This window comes from Oncorhynchus keta, unplaced genomic scaffold (assembly GCF_023373465.1).
Source record: "Oncorhynchus keta strain PuntledgeMale-10-30-2019 unplaced genomic scaffold, Oket_V2 Un_contig_473_pilon_pilon, whole genome shotgun sequence".
Taxonomy (NCBI): Eukaryota; Metazoa; Chordata; class Actinopteri; order Salmoniformes; family Salmonidae; genus Oncorhynchus; species Oncorhynchus keta.
In genome coordinates this window covers 126,503-146,075 of record NW_026287935.1, presented here as the reverse complement: position 1 = coordinate 146,075, position 19,573 = coordinate 126,503, and positions in this window count along the sequence as shown.

Genomic DNA, 19,573 nt, shown 5'->3' with positions numbered 1-19,573 from the left:
ACCATATATAATGTAGTCCTGTTGAACTGACTGATGCCCACCATATATAATGTAGTCCAGTTGAACTGACTGATGCCCATATATAATGTAGTCCAGTTGAACTAACTGATAACATATATAATGTAGTCCAGTTGAACTGACTGATGCCCATATATAATGTAGTCCAGTTGAACTGACTGATACCATATATAATATAGTCCAGTTGAACTGACTGATGCCCATATATAATGTAGTCCAGTTGAACTGACTGATACCATATATAATATAGTCCAGTTGAACTGACTGATGCCCATATATAATGTAGTCCAGTTGAACTGACTGATACCCATATATAATATAGTCCAGTTGAACTGACTGATGCCCATATATAATATAGTCCAGTTGAACTGACTGATACCACATATAATGTAGTCCAGTTGAACTGACTGATACCACATATAATGTAGTCCAGTTGAACTGACTGATACCATATATAATGTAGTCCAGTTGAACTGACTGATACCATATATAATGTAGTCCAGTTGAACTGACTGATGCCCATATATAATATAGTCCATTTGAACTGACTGATACCATATATAATGTAGTCCAGTTGAACTGACTGATACCATATATAATGTAGTCCAGTTGAACTGACTGATACCATATATAATGTAGTCCAGTTGAACTGACTGATGCCCATATATAATGTAGTCCAGTTGAACTGACTGATACCATATATAATATAGTCCAGTTGAACTGACTGATACCATATATAATGTAGTCCAGTTGAACTGACTGATACCATATATAATGTAGTCCAGTTGAACTGACTGATGCCCATATATAATGTAGTCCAGTTGAACTGACTGATACCACATATAATGTAGTCCAGTTGAACTGACTGATACCATATATAATGTAGTCCAGTTGAACTGACTGATACCATATATAATGTAGTCCAGTTGAACTGACTGATACCACATATAATGTAGTCCAGTTGAACTGACTGATGCCCATATATAATGTAGTCCAGTTGAACTGACTGATACCACATATAATGTAGTCCAGTTGAACTGACTGATACCATATATAATATAGTCCAGTTGAACTGACTGATACCATATATAATGTAGTCCAGTTGAACTGACTGATGCCCATATATAATGTAGTCCAGTTGAACTGACTGATACCATATATAATGTAGTCCAGTTGAACTGACTGATGCCCATATATAATATAGTCCAGTTGAACTGACTGATGCCCATATATAATGTAGTCCAGTTGAACTGACTGATACCACATATAATGTAGTCCAGTTGAACTGACTGATGCCCATATATAATGTAGTCCAGTTGAACTGACTGATACCATATATAATGTAGTCCAGTTGAACTGACTGATGCCCATATATAATGTAGTCCAGTTGAACTGACTGATGCCCATATATAATGTAGTCCAGTTGAACTGACTGATGCCCATATATAATGTAGTCCAGTTGAACTGACTGATACCCATATATAATGTAGTCCAGTTGAACTGACTGATGCCCATATATAATGTAGTCCAGTTGAACTGACTGATGCCCATATATAATATAGTCCAGTTGAACTGACTGATACCATATATAATATAGTCCAGTTGAACTGACTGATGCCATATATAATGTAGTCCAGTTGAACTGACTGATACCCATATATAATATAGTCCAGTTGAACCATTAATAATGTAGTCCAGTTGAACTGACTGATGCCCATATATAATATAGTCCAGTTGAACTGACTGATACCATATATAATGTAGTCCAGTTGAACTGACTGATACCCATATATAATGTAGTCCAGTTGAACTGACTGATACCCATATATAATGTAGTCCAGTTGAACTGACTGATACCCATATATAATGTAGTCCAGTTGAACTGACTGATGCCCATATATAATGTAGTCCAGTTGAACTGACTGATACCATATATAATGTAGTCCAGTTGAACTGACTGATGCCCATATATAATGTAGTCCAGTTGAACTGACTGATGCCCATATATAATGTAGTCCAGTTGAACTGACTGATGCCCATATATAATATAGTCCAGTTGAACTGACTGATACCACATATAATGTAGTCCAGTTGAACTGACTGATGCCCATATATAATATAGGCCAGTTGAACTGACTGATAACATATATAATGTAGTCCAGTTGAACTGACTGATACCCATATATAATGTAGTCCAGTTGAACTGACTGATGCCCATATATAATATAGTCCAGTTGAACTGACTGATACCATATATAATGTAGTCCAGTTGAACTGACTGATGCCCATATATAATGTAGTCCAGTTGAACTGACTGATACCACATATAATGTAGTCCAGTTGAACTGACTGATACCCATATATAATGTAGTCCAGTTGAACTGACTGATGCCCATATATAATGTAGTCCAGTTGAACTGACTGATGCCCATATATAATGTAGTCCAGTTGAACTGACTGATGCCCATAATAATGTAGTCCAGTTGAACTGACTGATACCATATAATGTAGACCAGTTGAACTGACTGATACCATATATAATGTAGTCCAGTTGAACTGACTGATACCACATATAATATAGTCCAGTTGAACTGACTGATACCACATATAATGTAGTCCAGTTGAACTAACTGATACCACATATAATATAGTCCAGTTGAACTAACTGATACCACATATAATGTAGTCCAGTTGAACTGACTGATGCCCATATATAATGTAGTCCAGTTGAACTAACTGATACCACATATAATGTAGTCCAGTTGAACTGACTGATACCCATATATAATATAGTCCAGTTGAACTGACTGATGCCCATATATAATGTAGTCCAGTTGAACTGACTGATGCCCATATATAATATAGTCCAGTTGAACTGACTGATGCCCATATATAATGTAGTCCAGTTGAACTGACTGATACCATATATAATGTAGTCCAGTTGAACTGACTGATGCCCATATATAATGTAGTCCAGTTGAACTGACTGATGCCCATATATAATGTAGTCCAGTTGAACTGACTGATGCCCATATATAATGTAGTCCAGTTGAACTGACTGATACCATATATAATGTAGTCCAGTTGAACTGACTGATGCCCATATATAATATAGTCCAGTTGAACTGACTGATACCATATATAATGTAGTCCAGTTGAACTGACTGATACCCATATATAATGTAGTCCAGTTGAACTGACTGATGCCCATATATAATATAGTCCAGTTGAACTGACTGATACCATATATAATGTAGTCCAGTTGAACTGACTGATGCCCATATATAATGTAGTCCAGTTGAACTGACTGATACCACATATAATGTAGTCCAGTTGAACTGACTGATACCCATATATAATGTAGTCCAGTTGAACTGACTGATGCCCATATATAATGTAGTCCAGTTGAACTGACTGATGCCCATATATAATGTAGTCCAGTTGAACTGACTGATGCCCATTATATAATGTAGTCCAGTTGAACTGACTGATACCCATATATAATGTAGTCCAGTTGAACTGACTGATACCACATATAATATAGTCCAGTTGAACTGACTGATACCACATATAATGTAGTCCAGTTGAACTGACTGATACCATATATAATATAGTCCAGTTGAACTAACTGATACCATATATAATGTAGTCCAGTTGAACTGACTGATGCCCATATATAATGTAGTCCAGTTGAACTAACTGATACCACATATAATGTAGTCCAGTTGAACTGACTGATACCCATATATAATATAGTCCAGTTGAACTGACTGATGCCCATATATAATGTAGTCCAGTTGAACTGACTGATGCCCATATATAATATAGTCCAGTTGAACTGACTGATACCACATATATAATGTAGTCCAGTTGAACTGACTGATACCCATATATAATGTAGTCCAGTTGAACTGACTGATGCCCATATATAATATAGTCCAGTTGAACTGACTGATACCATATATAATGTAGTCCAGTTGAACTGACTGATGCCCATATATAATGTAGTCCAGTTGAACTGACTGATACCATATATAATGTAGTCCAGTTGAACTGACTGATACCCATATATAATATAGTCCAGTTGAACTGACTGATGCCCATATATAATGTAGTCCAGTTGAACTGACTGATGCCCATATATAATGTAGTCCAGTTGAACTGACTGATGCCCATTAATAATGTAGTCCAGTTGAACTGACTGATACCACATATAATGTAGACCAGTTGAACTGACTGATACCATATATAATGTAGTCCAGTTGAACTGACTGATACCATATATAATATAGTCCAGTTGAACTGACTGATGCCCATATATAATGTAGTCCAGTTGAACTGACTGATACCACATATAATGTAGTCCAGTTGAACTGACTGATACCCATATATAATATAGTCCAGTTGAACTGACTGATGCCCATATATAATGTAGTCCAGTTGAACTGACTGATGCCCATATATAATGTAGTCCAGTTGAACTGACTGATGCCCATTAATAATGTAGTCCAGTTGAACTGACTGATACCACATATAATGTAGACCAGTTGAACTGACTGATACCATATATAATGTAGTCCAGTTGAACTGACTGATACCACATATAATATAGTCCAGTTGAACTGACTGATACCACATATAATGTAGTCCAGTTGAACTAACTGATACCATATATAATATAGTCCAGTTGAACTAACTGATACCACATATAATGTAGTCCAGTTGAACTGACTGATGCCCATATATAATGTAGTCCAGTTGAACTAACTGATACCACATATAATGTAGTCCAGTTGAACTGACTGATACCACATATAATGTAGTCCAGTTGAACTGACTGATGCCCATATATAATGTAGTCCAGTTGAACTGACTGATGCCCATATATAATATAGTCCAGTTGAACTGACTGATACCATATATAATGTAGTCCAGTTGAACTGACTGATACCATATATAATGTAGTCCAGTTGAACTGACTGATGCCCATATATAATGTAGTCCAGTTGAACTGACTGATGCCCATATATAATGTAGTCCAGTTGAACTGACTGATGCCCATATATAATATAGTCCAGTTGAACTGACTGATACCATATATAATGTAGTCCAGTTGAACTGACTGATGCCCATATATAATATAGTCCAGTTGAACTGACTGATACCATATATAATGTAGTCCAGTTGAACTGACTGATACCCATATATAATGCAGTCCAGTTGAACTGACTGATGCCCATATATAATATAGTCCAGTTGAACTGACTGATACCATATATAATGTAGTCCAGTTGAACTGACTGATGCCCATATATAATGTAGTCCAGTTGAACTGACTGATACCACATATAATGTAGTCCAGTTGAACTGACTGATACCCATATATAATATAGTCCAGTTGAACTGACTGATGCCCATATATAATGTAGTCCAGTTGAACTGACTGATGCCCATATATAATGTAGTCCAGTTGAACTGACTGATGCCCATTAATAATGTAGTCCAGTTGAACTGACTGATACCATATATAATGTAGTCCAGTTGAACTGACTGATACCACATATAATATAGTCCAGTTGAACTGACTGATACCACATATAATGTAGTCCAGTTGAACTAACTGATACCACATATAATATAGTCCAGTTGAACTAACTGATACCACATATAATGTAGTCCAGTTGAACTGACTGATGCCCATATATAATGTAGTCCAGTTGAACTAACTGATACCACATATAATGTAGTCCAGTTGAACTGACTGATACCCATATATAATATAGTCCAGTTGAACTGACTGATGCCCATATATAATGTAGTCCAGTTGAACTGACTGATGCCCATATATAATATAGTCCAGTTGAACTGACTGATACCCATATATAATGTAGTCCAGTTGAACTGACTGATACCATATATAATGTAGTCCAGTTGAACTGACTGATGCCCATATATAATGTAGTCCAGTTGAACTGACTGATGCCCATATATAATATAGTCCAGTTGAACTGACTGATACCCATATATAATGTAGTCCAGTTGAACTGACTGATACCATATATAATGTAGTCCAGTTGAACTGACTGATGCCCATATATAATGTAGTCCAGTTGAACTGACTGATACCATATATAATGTAGTCCAGTTGAACTGACTGATGCCCATATATAATATAGTCCAGTTGAACTGACTGATGCCCATATATAATGTAGTCCAGTTGAACTGACTGATGCCCATATATAATATAGTCCAGTTGAACTGACTGATACCATATATAATGTAGTCCAGTTGAACTGACTGATGCCCATATATAATATAGGCCAGTTGAACTGACTGATAACATATATAATGTAGTCCAGTTGAACTGACTGATACCCATATATAATGCAGTCCAGTTGAACTGACTGATGCCCATATATAATATAGTCCAGTTGAACTGACTGATACCATATATAATGTAGTCCAGTTGAACTGACTGATGCCCATATATAATGTAGTCCAGTTGAACTGACTGATACCACATATAATGTAGTCCAGTTGAACTGACTGATACCCATATATAATATAGTCCAGTTGAACTGACTGATGCCCATATATAATGTAGTCCAGTTGAACTGACTGATGCCCATATATAATGTAGTCCAGTTGAACTGACTGATGCCCATAATAATGTAGTCCAGTTGAACTGACTGATACCACATATAATGTAGACCAGTTGAACTGACTGATACCATATATAATGTAGTCCAGTTGAACTGACTGATACCACATATAATATAGTCCAGTTGAACTGACTGATACCACATATAATGTAGTCCAGTTGAACTAACTGATACCACATATAATATAGTCCAGTTGAACTAACTGATACCACATATAATGTAGTCCAGTTGAACTGACTGATGCCCATATATAATGTAGTCCAGTTGAACTAACTGATACCACATATAATGTAGTCCAGTTGAACTGACTGATACCCATATATAATATAGTCCAGTTGAACTGACTGATGCCCATATATAATGTAGTCCAGTTGAACTGACTGATACCCATATATAATATAGTCCAGTTGAACTGACTGATGCCCATATATAATATAGTCCAGTTGAACTGACTGATACCACATATAATGTAGTCCAGTTGAACTGACTGATACCACATATAATGTAGTCCAGTTGAACTGACTGATACCATATATAATGTAGTCCAGTTGAACTAACTGATACCACATATAATATAGTCCAGTTGAACTGACTGATGCCCATATATAATATAGTCCAGTTGAACTGACTGATACCCATATATAATGTAGTCCAGTTGAACTGACTGATGCCCATATATAATGTAGTCCAGTTGAACTGACTGATGCCATATATAATGTAGTCCAGTTGAACTGACTGATGCCCATATATAATATAGTCCAGTTGAACTGACTGATACCACATATAATGTAGTCCAGTTGAACTAACTGATACCACATATAATGTAGTCCAGTTGAACTGACTGATGCCCATATATAATATAGTCCAGTTGAACTGACTGATGCCCATATATAATGTAGTCCAGTTGAACTGACTGATACCACATATAATGTAGTCCAGTTGAACTAACTGATACCACATATAATGTAGTCCAGTTGAACTGACTGATGCCCATATATAATATAGTCCAGTTGAACTGACTGATGCCCATATATAATGTAGTCCAGTTGAACTGACTGATGCCCATATATAATGTAGTCCAGTTGAACTGACTGATACCACATATAATGTAGTCCAGTTGAAGTAACTGATACCACATATAATGTAGTCCAGTTGAACTAACTGATACCACATATAATGTAGTCCAGTTGAACTGACTGATGCCCATATATAATATAGTCCAGTTGAACTGACTGATGCCCATATATAATGTAGTCCAGTTGAACTGACTGATGCCCATATATAATGTAGTCCAGTTGAACTGACTGATGCCCATATATAATATAGTCCAGTTGAACTAACTGATGACCATATATAATATAGTCCAGTTGAACTGACTGATGCCCATATATAATATAGTCATTTACATTTACATTTTACATTTAAGTCATTTAGCAGACGCTCTTATCCAGAGCGACTTACAAATTGGTGCAAACACCTTATGACAACCAGTGGAACAGCCACTTGCATCTAAATCTTGTTGGGGGAGAAGGGGGGTGAGAAGGATTACTTACCCTTACTTACCCTATCCTAGGTATTCCTTGAAGAGGTGGGGTTTCAGGTGTCTCCGGAAGGTGGTGATTGACTCCGCTGTCCTGGCGTCGTGAGGGAGTTTGTTCCACCATTGGGGGCCAGAGCAGCGAACAGTTTTGACTGGGCTGAGCGGGAACTGTACTTCCTCAGTGGTAGGGAGGCGAGCAGGCCAGAGGTGGATGAACGCAGTGCCCTTGTTTGGGTGTAGGGCCTGATCAGAGCCTGGAGGTACTGATGTAGTCCAGATGTAGTCCAGTTGAACTGACTGATGCCCATATATAATATAGTCCAGTTGAACTGACTGATACCATATATAATGTAGTCCAGTTGAACTGACTGATGCCCATATATAATGTAGTCCAGTTGAACTAACTGATAACATATATAATGTAGTCCAGTTGAACTGACTGATGCCCATATATAATGTAGTCCAGTTGAACTGACTGATACCATATATAATATAGTCCAGTTGAACTGACTGATGCCCATATATAATGTAGTCCAGTTGAACTAACTGATAACATATATAATGTAGTCCAGTTGAACTGACTGATGCCCATATATAATGTAGTCCAGTTGAACTGACTGATACCACATATAATATAGTCCAGTTGAACTGACTGATGCCCATATATAATATAGTCCAGTTGAACTGACTGATACCACATATAATGTAGTCCAGTTGAACTGACTGATACCACATATAATGTAGTCCAGTTGAACTGACTGATACCATATATAATGTAGTCCAGTTGAACTGACTGATACCATATATAATGTAGTCCAGTTGAACTGACTGATACCCATATATAATGTAGTCCAGTTGAACTGACTGATACCACATATAATGTAGTCCAGTTGAACTGACTGATACCATATATAATGTAGTCCAGTTGAACTGACTGATACCCATATATAATGTAGTCCAGTTGAACTGACTGATGCCCATATATAATGTAGTCCAGTTGAACTGACTGATACCACATATAATGTAGTCCAGTTGAACTGACTGATACCCATATATAATATAGTCCAGTTGAACTGACTGATACCATATATAATGTAGTCCAGTTGAACTGACTGATGCCCATATATAATGTAGTCCAGTTGAACTGACTGATACCACATATAATGTAGTCCAGTTGAACTGACTGATACCCATATATAATGTAGTCCAGTTGAACTGACTGATACCATATATAATGTAGTCCAGTTGAACTGACTGATACCACATATAATGTAGTCCAGTTGAACTGACTGATGCCCATATATAATGTAGTCCAGTTGAACTGACTGATACCACATATAATGTAGTCCAGTTGAACTGACTGATACCATATATAATATAGTCCAGTTGAACTGACTGATACCATATATAATGTAGTCCAGTTGAACTGACTGATGCCCATATATAATGTAGTCCAGTTGAACTGACTGATACCATATATAATGTAGTCCAGTTGAACTGACTGATGCCCATATATAATATAGTCCAGTTGAACTGACTGATGCCCATATATAATGTAGTCCAGTTGAACTGACTGATACCACATATAATGTAGTCCAGTTGAACTGACTGATGCCCATATATAATGTAGTCCAGTTGAACTGACTGATGACCATATATAATATAGTCCAGTTGAACTGACTGATGCCCATATATAATGTAGTCCAGTTGAACTGACTGATGCCCATATATAATATAGTCCAGTTGAACTGACTGATACCCATATATAATGTAGTCCAGTTGAACTGACTGATGCCCATATATAATGTAGTCCAGTTGAACTGACTGATGCCCATATATAATATAGTCCAGTTGAACTAACTGATACCACATATAATATAGTCCAGTTGAACTGACTGATACCCATATATAATGTAGTCCAGTTGAACTGACTGATGCCCATATATAATGTAGTCCAGTTGAACTGACTGATGCCCATATATAATATAGTCCAGTTGAACTGACTGATACCACATATAATGTAGTCCAGTTGAACTGACTGATACCATATATAATGTAGTCCAGTTGAACTGACTGATACCCATATATAATGTAGTCCAGTTGAACTGACTGATGCCCATATATAATTTTACATTTACATTTAAGTCATTTAGCAGACGCTCTTATCCAGAGCGACTTACAAATTGGTGCATACACCTTGTGACATCCAGTGGAACAGCCACTTACAATAGTGCATCTAAATCTTTTTAGGGGGGTGAGAAGGATTACTTACCCTTACTTACCCTATCCTAGGTATTCCTTGAAGAGGTGGGGTTTCAGGTGTCTCCGGAAGGTGGTGATTGACTCCGCTGTCCTGGCGTCGTGAGGGAGTTTGTTCCACCATTGGGGGCCAGAGCAGCGAACAGTTTTGACTGGGCTGAGCGGGAACTGTACTTCCTCAGTGGTAGGGAGGCGAGCAGGCCAGAGGTGGATGAACGCAGTGCCCTTGTTTGGGTGTAGGGCCTGATCAGAGCCTGGAGGTACTGAGGTGCCGTTCCCCTCACAGCTCCGTAGGCAAGCACCATGGTCTTGTAGCGGATGCGAGCTTCAACTGGAAGCCAGTGGAGAGAGCGGAGGAGCGGGGTGACGTGAGAGAACTTGGGAAGGTTGAACACCAGACGGGCTGCGGCGTTCTGGATGAGTTGTAGGGGTTTAATGGCACAGGCAGGGAGCCCAGCCAACAGCGAGTTGCAGTAATCAAGACGGGAGATGACAAGTGCCTGGATTAGGACCTGCGCCGCTTCCTGTGTGAGGCAGGGTCGTACTCTGCGGATGTTGTAGAGCATGAACCTACAGGAACGGGACACCGCCTTGATGTTAGTTGAGAACGACAGGGTGTTGTCCAGGATCACGCCAAGGTTCTTAGCGCTCTGGGAGGAGGACACGATGGAGTTGTCAACCGTGATGGCGAGATCATGGAACGGGCAGTCCTTCCCGGGAGGAAGAGGAGCTCCGTCTTGCTGAGGTTCAGCTTGAGGTGGTGATCCGTCATCCACACTGATAGTCCAGTTGAACTGACTGATACCCATATATAATGTAGTCCAGTTGAACTGACTGATGCCCATATATAATGTAGTCCAGTTGAACTGACTGATGCCCATATATAATATAGTCCAGTTGAACTGACTGATGCCCATATATAATGTAGTCCAGTTGAACTGACTGATGCCCATATATAATATAGTCCAGTTGAACTGACTGATGCCCATATATAATGTAGTCCAGTTGAACTGACTGATACCCATATATAATGTAGTCCAGTTGAACTGACTGATGCCCATATATAATGTAGTCCAGTTGAACTGACTGATGCCCATATATAATATAGTCCAGTTGAACTGATTGATACCACATATAATGTAGTCCAGTTGAACTGACTGATGCCCATATATAATGTAGTCCAGTTGAACTGATTGATACCACATATAATGTAGTCCAGTTGAACTGACTGATACCATATATAATGTAGTCCAGTTGAACTGACTGATGCCCATATATAATGTAGTCCAGTTGAACTGACTGATGCCCATATATAATATAGTCCAGTTGAACTGACTGATACCCACATATAATGTAGTCCAGTTGAACTGACTGATGCCCATATATAATGTAGTCCAGTTGAACTGACTGATGCCCATATATAATGTAGTCCAGTTGAACTGACTGATGCCGATATATAATGTAGTCCAGTTGAACTGACTGATACCATATATAATGTAGTCCAGTTGAACTGACTGATGCCCATATATAATGTAGTCCAGTTGAACTGACTGATACCATATATAATGTAGTCCAGTTGAACTGACTGATACCATATATAATATAAAGTCCAGTTGAACTAACTGATACCACATATAATGTAGTCCAGTTGAACTGACTGATACCCATATATAATGTAGTCCAGTTGAACTGACTGATACCCATATATAATATAGTCCAGTTGAACTAACTGATACCACATATAATGTAGTCCAGTTGAACTGACTGATACCCATATATAATGTAGTCCAGTTGAACTGACTGATACCATATATAATGTAGTCCAGTTGAACTGACTGATACCATATATAATATAGTCCAGTTGAACTGACTGATGCCCATATATAATATAGTCCAGTTGAACTGACTGATAACATATATAATGTAGTCCAGTTGAACTGACTGATACCCATATATAATGTAGTCCAGTTGAACTGACTGATACCACATATAATGTAGTCCAGTTGAACTGACTGATACCATATATAATATAGTCCAGTTGAACTAACTGATACCACATATAATGTAGTCCAGTTGAACTGACTGATACCCATATATAATGTAGTCCAGTTGAACTGACTGATACCACATATAATGTAGTCCAGTTGAACTGACTGATACCCATATATAATGTAGTCCAGTTGAACTGACTGATACCCATATATAATGTAGTCCAGTTGAACTGACTGATGCCCATATATAATGTAGTCCAGTTGAACTGACTGATACCACATATAATGTAGTCCAGTTGAACTGACTGATGCCCATATATAATGTAGTCCAGTTGAACTGACTGATGCCCATATATAATATAGTCCAGTTGAACTGACTGATGCCCATATATAATATAGTCCAGTTGAACTGACTGATGCCCATATATAATGTAGTCCAGTTGAACTGACTGATACCCATATATAATGTAGTCCAGTTGAACTGACTGATGCCCATATATAATGTAGTCCAGTTGAACTGACTGATGCCCATATATAATGTAGTCCAGTTGAACTGACTGATACCCATATATAATGTAGTCCAGTTGAACTGACTGATGCCCATATATAATGTAGTCCAGTTGAACTGACTGATGCCCATATATAATGTAGTCCAGTTGAACTGACTGATACCCATATATAATATAGTCCAGTTGAACTGACTGATACCATATATAATGTAGTCCAGTTGAACTGACTGATGCCCATATATAATGTAGTCCAGTTGAACTGACTGATACCACATATAATGTAGTCCAGTTGAACTGACTGATACCCATATATAATGTAGTCCAGTTGAACTGACTGATACCATATATAATGTAGTCCAGTTGAATTAACTGAGTAAGCCATGTTTTAATGCCTTCACCCAGTGTCAGTTGAAACCAAGCTGGCTGACGGTAATAGAGATTCACCTGCTCTTTGTCGTCATTACAAACATTATATAAACATGATCCAAATGATGAACATTAAGGACATTGTAAACACTAAGGGGGAACTTACATTAGTGTCTGTGTAGAACAGAGATGATCGGAGAAGGCTTTGCCTCCCAATTGACACACTATTCCCTATAGGCTCTGGTCAACAGTAGTGCTACACACTATTCCCTATAGGCTCTCGTCAACAGTAGTACACTAAACAATTAATAGGGTACCATTTGGGATACACACTTGGTCTGACTGATGGAGTAATAAAATGTTCTTCTGTATACAGAATGTATTTCATCACTCTGAGCTGGTTAAAAGCTATTCCATCCATCTTCACTCAGAGGAAGAAAAGGAAGAAGGAAGAAAAGAGCATGATGACTTCTAAACAGAGAGGAAGAGAGAGCAGAGAGAGAGAAGGGGAGAGAGAGAAGGGGAGAGAGAGAGAGAAGGGGAGCGAGAGAAGGGGGGAGAGAGAGAGAGAGAAGGGGAGCGAGAGACAGAGAGAGAGGAGAGAGAGAGAAGGGGAGCGAGAGAAGGGGAGAGAGAGAGAGAGAAGGGGAGCGAGAGAGGAGAGAGAGAGAAGGGGAGCGAGAGAAGGGGAGAGAGAGAGAGAGAAGGGGAGCGAGAGAGAGAGAGAGAGAGAGAGAGGAGAGAGAGAGAAGGAGAGAGAAAGAGAGCCTGGGATGAGTAAGAGAGCTTCAGGGGCAGTAGCTTCAGTCCATCATCACATATACACACTCATACACCAACTGACAGTCACAAGAGCCTGGTTGACTGACGATTAGCTACAATTATTTGCATTGTATTTTTCATCATGTTATGCCTATCTGTTAAGCTACCCATGAAAGGGCTGAAAATAGCCCATATTAACATAGAGTGAGTCATGCCCTGACCTTAGAGAGCCGTTTGATTTCTCTACTTGGTTTGGTCAGGGTGTGATGTGGGCATTCTATGTTTTGTTTTCTATGTTTCTTTATTTCTATGTTTTGGCCGGGTCTGGTTCTCAATCAGGGACAGCTGTCTATCGTTGTCTCTGATTGGTTAGGTCAGGGTGTGATGTGGGGTGGGCATTCTATGTTTTGTATTTCTATGTTTTGGCCGGGTATGGTTCTCAATCAGGGACAGCTGTCTATCGTTGTCTCTGATTGGTTTGGTCAGGGTGTGATGTGGGCATTCTATGTTTTGTTTTCTATGTTTCTTTATTTCTATGTTTTGGCCGGGTCTGGTTCTCAATCAGGGACAGCTGTCTATCGTTGTCTCTGATTGGGGGCCATACTTAGGTTGCCCTTTTGCCCTATTTTCAGTGTGGGTAGTTGACTTTGTTAGAGGCATTATAGCTGAAGTTAAGCGTCACGGTCGTGGCCTTGTTTTGCGTCGTGGTTGTTTGTTTGCATTTCTCTAAATAAAAGGAATAGGTACGCTCACTACGCTGCACTTTGGTCCACTTCTGCAGACGCCCGTGACACCGTGAGCTCCAAAAGTATTGGGACAGTGATACATGTTTTGCTGTTTTGGCTCTGTACTCCAGCACTTTGGATTTGAAATTGATTATTTTGTGCCCAGTAGAAATTAATGGTAAGTAATGTAGTGTGTCATTTTGGAATAGAATCAATCAAATGTCACGAGTTTAGAAGATGTTGTTGCAGGTGTAGCTAAATGCTTGTGTTTCTAGCTCCAACAGTGCAGTAATATCTATCAATATACACAATCTAAAGTAATGGAATGGAATTAAGAATATATAAATATTTGGACGAGCAATGTCAGAGCGGCAGATACTAAGAACCAGTAGAATAGGATAGAATACTGTCTATACATATGAGATGAGTAATGCAAAATATGTAAACATTATTAAAGTGACCAGTGATTTCTAGTCTATGTATACAAGGCAGCATCTAATGTGCTAGTGATGGATGTTTAACAGTCTGATGGCCTTGAGGTAGAAGCTGTTTTTCAGTCTCTCTGCGCCAGCTTTGATGCACCTGTACTGACTTCGCCTTCTGGATGATAGCGGGATGAACAGGCAGTGGCTCGGGTGGTTGTTGTCCTTGATCTTTTTGACATTCCTGTGACATCAGGTGCTGTAGGTGTCCTAGAGGGCAGGTAGTTTGCCCTTGGTGATGCGTTGTGCAGATCGCACTACCCTCTGGAGAGACCTGCGGGTGGGGTAGTACAAGGCTGTGATATAGCCCGACAGAATGCTCTCAATTGTGCATCTGCAAAAGTTTGAGTGTTTTCAGTTCCAAACCACATTTCTTCAGCCTCCTGTGGTTGAAGAGGCACTGTTGTGCCTTCTTCACCACACTGTCTGTGTGTGGACCATTTCAGAATGTCAGTGATGTGTACACCGAGGAACTTGAAGCTTTGCACATTCTCCACTGCGGTCCCATCAATGTGGATAGGGGGGTGCTCCCTCTGCTGTTTCCTGAAGTCCACAATCAGCTCCTTTGTTTTGTTGACATTGGGTGAGAGGTTATTTTCCTGGCACCACACTCCCAGGACCCTCATCTCCTCGTCATTGTTGGTATTCAAGCCCACTACTGTCGTGTCGTCCGCAAACTTGATGATTGAGTTGGAGGCGTGCGTAGCCATGCTGTCATGGGTGAACAGGGAGTACAGGAGGTGATTGATTGTGGGCCTCAAGCTTAATGATGAGTTTGGAGGGTACTATGGTGGTGAATGCTGAGCTAAAGTCAATGAACAGAATTCTTACGTAGGTATTCCTCTTGTCCAGATGGGATAGTGCAGTGTGCAGAGTGATGGCGATTGCATCGTCTGTGGATCTATTGGGGCTGTAAGGAAGTCTAAACCCAAATCTATTGGGGCGGTACCAGTCAACTTACCTGATGAAATAAGGGTTACATTTAAAAAAAATTGAAGTAGGTCTAGGATGGCAGGTAAGGTAGAGATGATATGATCCTTGACTAGTCTTTCAAAGCAATTCTTGATGGCAGAAGTGAGTGCTTCGGGGCAATCGTCATTTAGTTCAGTTACCTTTGCTTTCTTGAGTACAGGAACAATGGTGGACATCTTGAAACCTGTGGGGACAACAGACTGGGATAGGGTGAGATTGAAAATGTCTGTAAACACTCTAGCCAGCTGGTCTGCGCATGCTCTACGTAGCTACGAACTCCGTCTGGGCCGGCAACCTTGCGAGGGTTAACACGCTTAAATGTCTTACTCCTGTTGGTCACGGAGAAGAAGAACCCACATCCCTTGGTAGCGGGCCGCGTTTGTGGCACTGTGTTATCCTCAAAGCAGGCGAAGAAGGTGTTTAGCTTGTCTGGAATTAAGACTTCGGTGTATGCCAACGTGGCTGGTTTTCCCTTTGTAGTCTGTGATTGTGTGTAGACCCTGCCGAATACGTCTCGTGTCTGAGCCGTTGAATTGCGACTCCACTTTGTCTCTATTTTGATGTTTGATTGCCTTACGGAGGGAATAACTACACTGCTTGTATTCAGCCATATTCCCAGTCACCTTGCCATCGTTAAATGCGATGGTTTGTGCTTTCAGTTTTGGGCAAATAGTGCCATCTGTCCACGGTTTCTGGTTAGGATAGGTTTAAATAGTCATAGTGGGTACAACATCTCCAATACACTTCCTGATAAACTCAGTCAATATATCAGTCTGTTGTTCCCAGAGGCTACCTGGAACATATCCCAGTCCGCGTGATCAAAACCATCTTGAAGCGTGGATTCCGACTGGTCAGACTAGCGTTGAGTAGTCCTTGGCACAGGTACTTCCTGTTTGATTTTCTGTCTATAGGAAGGGAGGAGCAAGATGGTGAAGTGGTCAGATATGCCAAAGGGATGGCGGGGGGGTGCCTTGCAGGCATCCCGGAAGTTGAAGGACAAGTGGTCAGATATGCCAAAGGGATGGTGGAGGAGTGCCTTGCAGGCATCCTGGAATTTGAAGTAGCAGTGGTCAAGAGTTTTAGCAGCGCAAGTTTAAAAAGAAAACATGCACCCCACCCTTCCTCCCAGAGAGAGATGTATTCCTGTTTGCGTGATGAACTGAGAACCCAACTGGCTGTACAGACTCGGACAGTGTATCCCAAGAGAGCCATATTTCCGGGAAACAGTATGTTACAATCCACAGACGATGCAATCTCAACCACAATGCACACTGCCCTAACCCACCTGGACAAGAGGAATACCTATGTGAGAATGCTGTTCATCGACTACAGCTCGGCATTCAACACCATAGTACCCTCCAATCTCGTCATCAAGCTCGAGACCCTGGGTCTCGACCCCGCCGTGTGCAACTGGGTACTGGACTTCCTGACGGGCCGCCCCCAGGTGGTGAGGGTAGGCATCTCCTCCCCGCTGATCCTCAACACGGGGGCCCCACAAGGGTGCGTTCTGAGCCCTCTCCTGTACTCCCTGTTCACCCACGACTGCGTGGCCACGCACGCCTCCAACTCAATCATCAAGTCTGCGGACGACACAACAGTGGTAGGCTTGATTACCAACAACGACGAGACGGCCTACAGGGAGGAGGTGAGGGCCCTCGGAGTGTGGTGTCAGGAAAATAACCTCACACTCAACGTCAACAAAACTAAGGAGATGATTGTGGACTTCAGGAAACAGCAGAGGGAACACCCCTATCCACATCGATGGAACAGTAGTGGAGAGGGTAGCAAGTTTTAAGTTCCTCGGCATACATCACAGACAAACTGAATTGGTCCACTCACACTGACAGCGTCGTGAAGAAGGCGCAGCAGCGCCTCTTCAACCTCAGGAGGCTGAAGAAATTCGGCTTGTCACCAAAAGCACTCACAAACTTCTACAGATGCACAATCGAGAGCATCCTGGCGGGCTGTATCATCGCCTGGTACGGCAACTGCTCCGCCCCTCAACCGTAAGGCTCTCCAGAGGGTAGTGAGGACTGCACAACGCATCACCGGGGGCAAACTACCTGCCCTCCAGGACACCTACACCACCCGATGTTACAGGAAGGCCATAAAGATCATCAAGGACAACAACCACCCGAGCACCTGCCTGTTCACCCCGCTATCATCCAGAAGGCGAGGTCAGTACAGGTGCATCAAAGCTGGGACCGAGAGACTGAAAAACAGCTTCTATCTCAAGGCCATCAGACTGTTAAACAGCCACCACTAACTTTGAGTGGCTGCTGCCAACACACTGACACTGACTCAACTCCAGCCACTTTAATAAAGGGAATTGATGGGAAATTATGTAAATATATCACTAGCCACTTTAAACAATGCTACCTTATATAATGTTACTTACCCTACATTATTCATCTCATATGCATACGTATATACTGTACCCTATATCATCGACTGCATCCTTATGTAATACATGTATCACTAGCCACTTTAACTATGCCACTTTGTTTACATACCCATCTCATATGTATATACTGTACTCGACACCATCTACTGTATCTTGCCTATGCTGCTCTGTACCATCACTCATTCATATATCCTTATGTACATATTCTTTATCCCCTTACACTGTGTATAACACATTAGTTTTGGAATTGTTAGTTAGATTACTTGTTGGTTATTACTGCATTGTCGGAACTAGAAGCACAAGCATTTCGCTACACTCGCATTAACATCTGCTAACCATGTGTATGTGACAAATAAAATTTGATTTGATTTTTGTTAGTAAAGTTACCCAGTAGACAGACCTCTGGGTCTAAAGTGAATGCAACCCTGTGAATTGAGGATATGGTATCACATACCCCCTGCCAGAAACCATGTAGTTTTGAACACTGCCAAGTGGAATGGAGGAATGTTCCTTCATCTGAGCCACATCTAAAACATAGGGAGGAGATATCTGGGTTGAATTTGTGCAGTCTAGATGGGTTGATATAGAGCTGATGGAGGAAATTAAACTGGATCAGTCTGTATCTGGAGTTCAATATGTAACACCATCCCTGCATAGGTCACTCCATAGATCCTCATCAAGATCAATACCCAGATCTTTTTCCCATCTAAGTCGGGGTTTATCTAGCCCAGGCAGTGTTAGTCCTGACATAAGAGCATCGTATACACGGGAAATGTGGTTGGTCTGCGTGGCAGAGTTGTTCAATAGGTGACATCTTAGGTAGGTTCCATTGTCCCTTGAGTCACCCTAATAAAGTTTCGTAGTTGTAGGTAGCTAAAGAAGT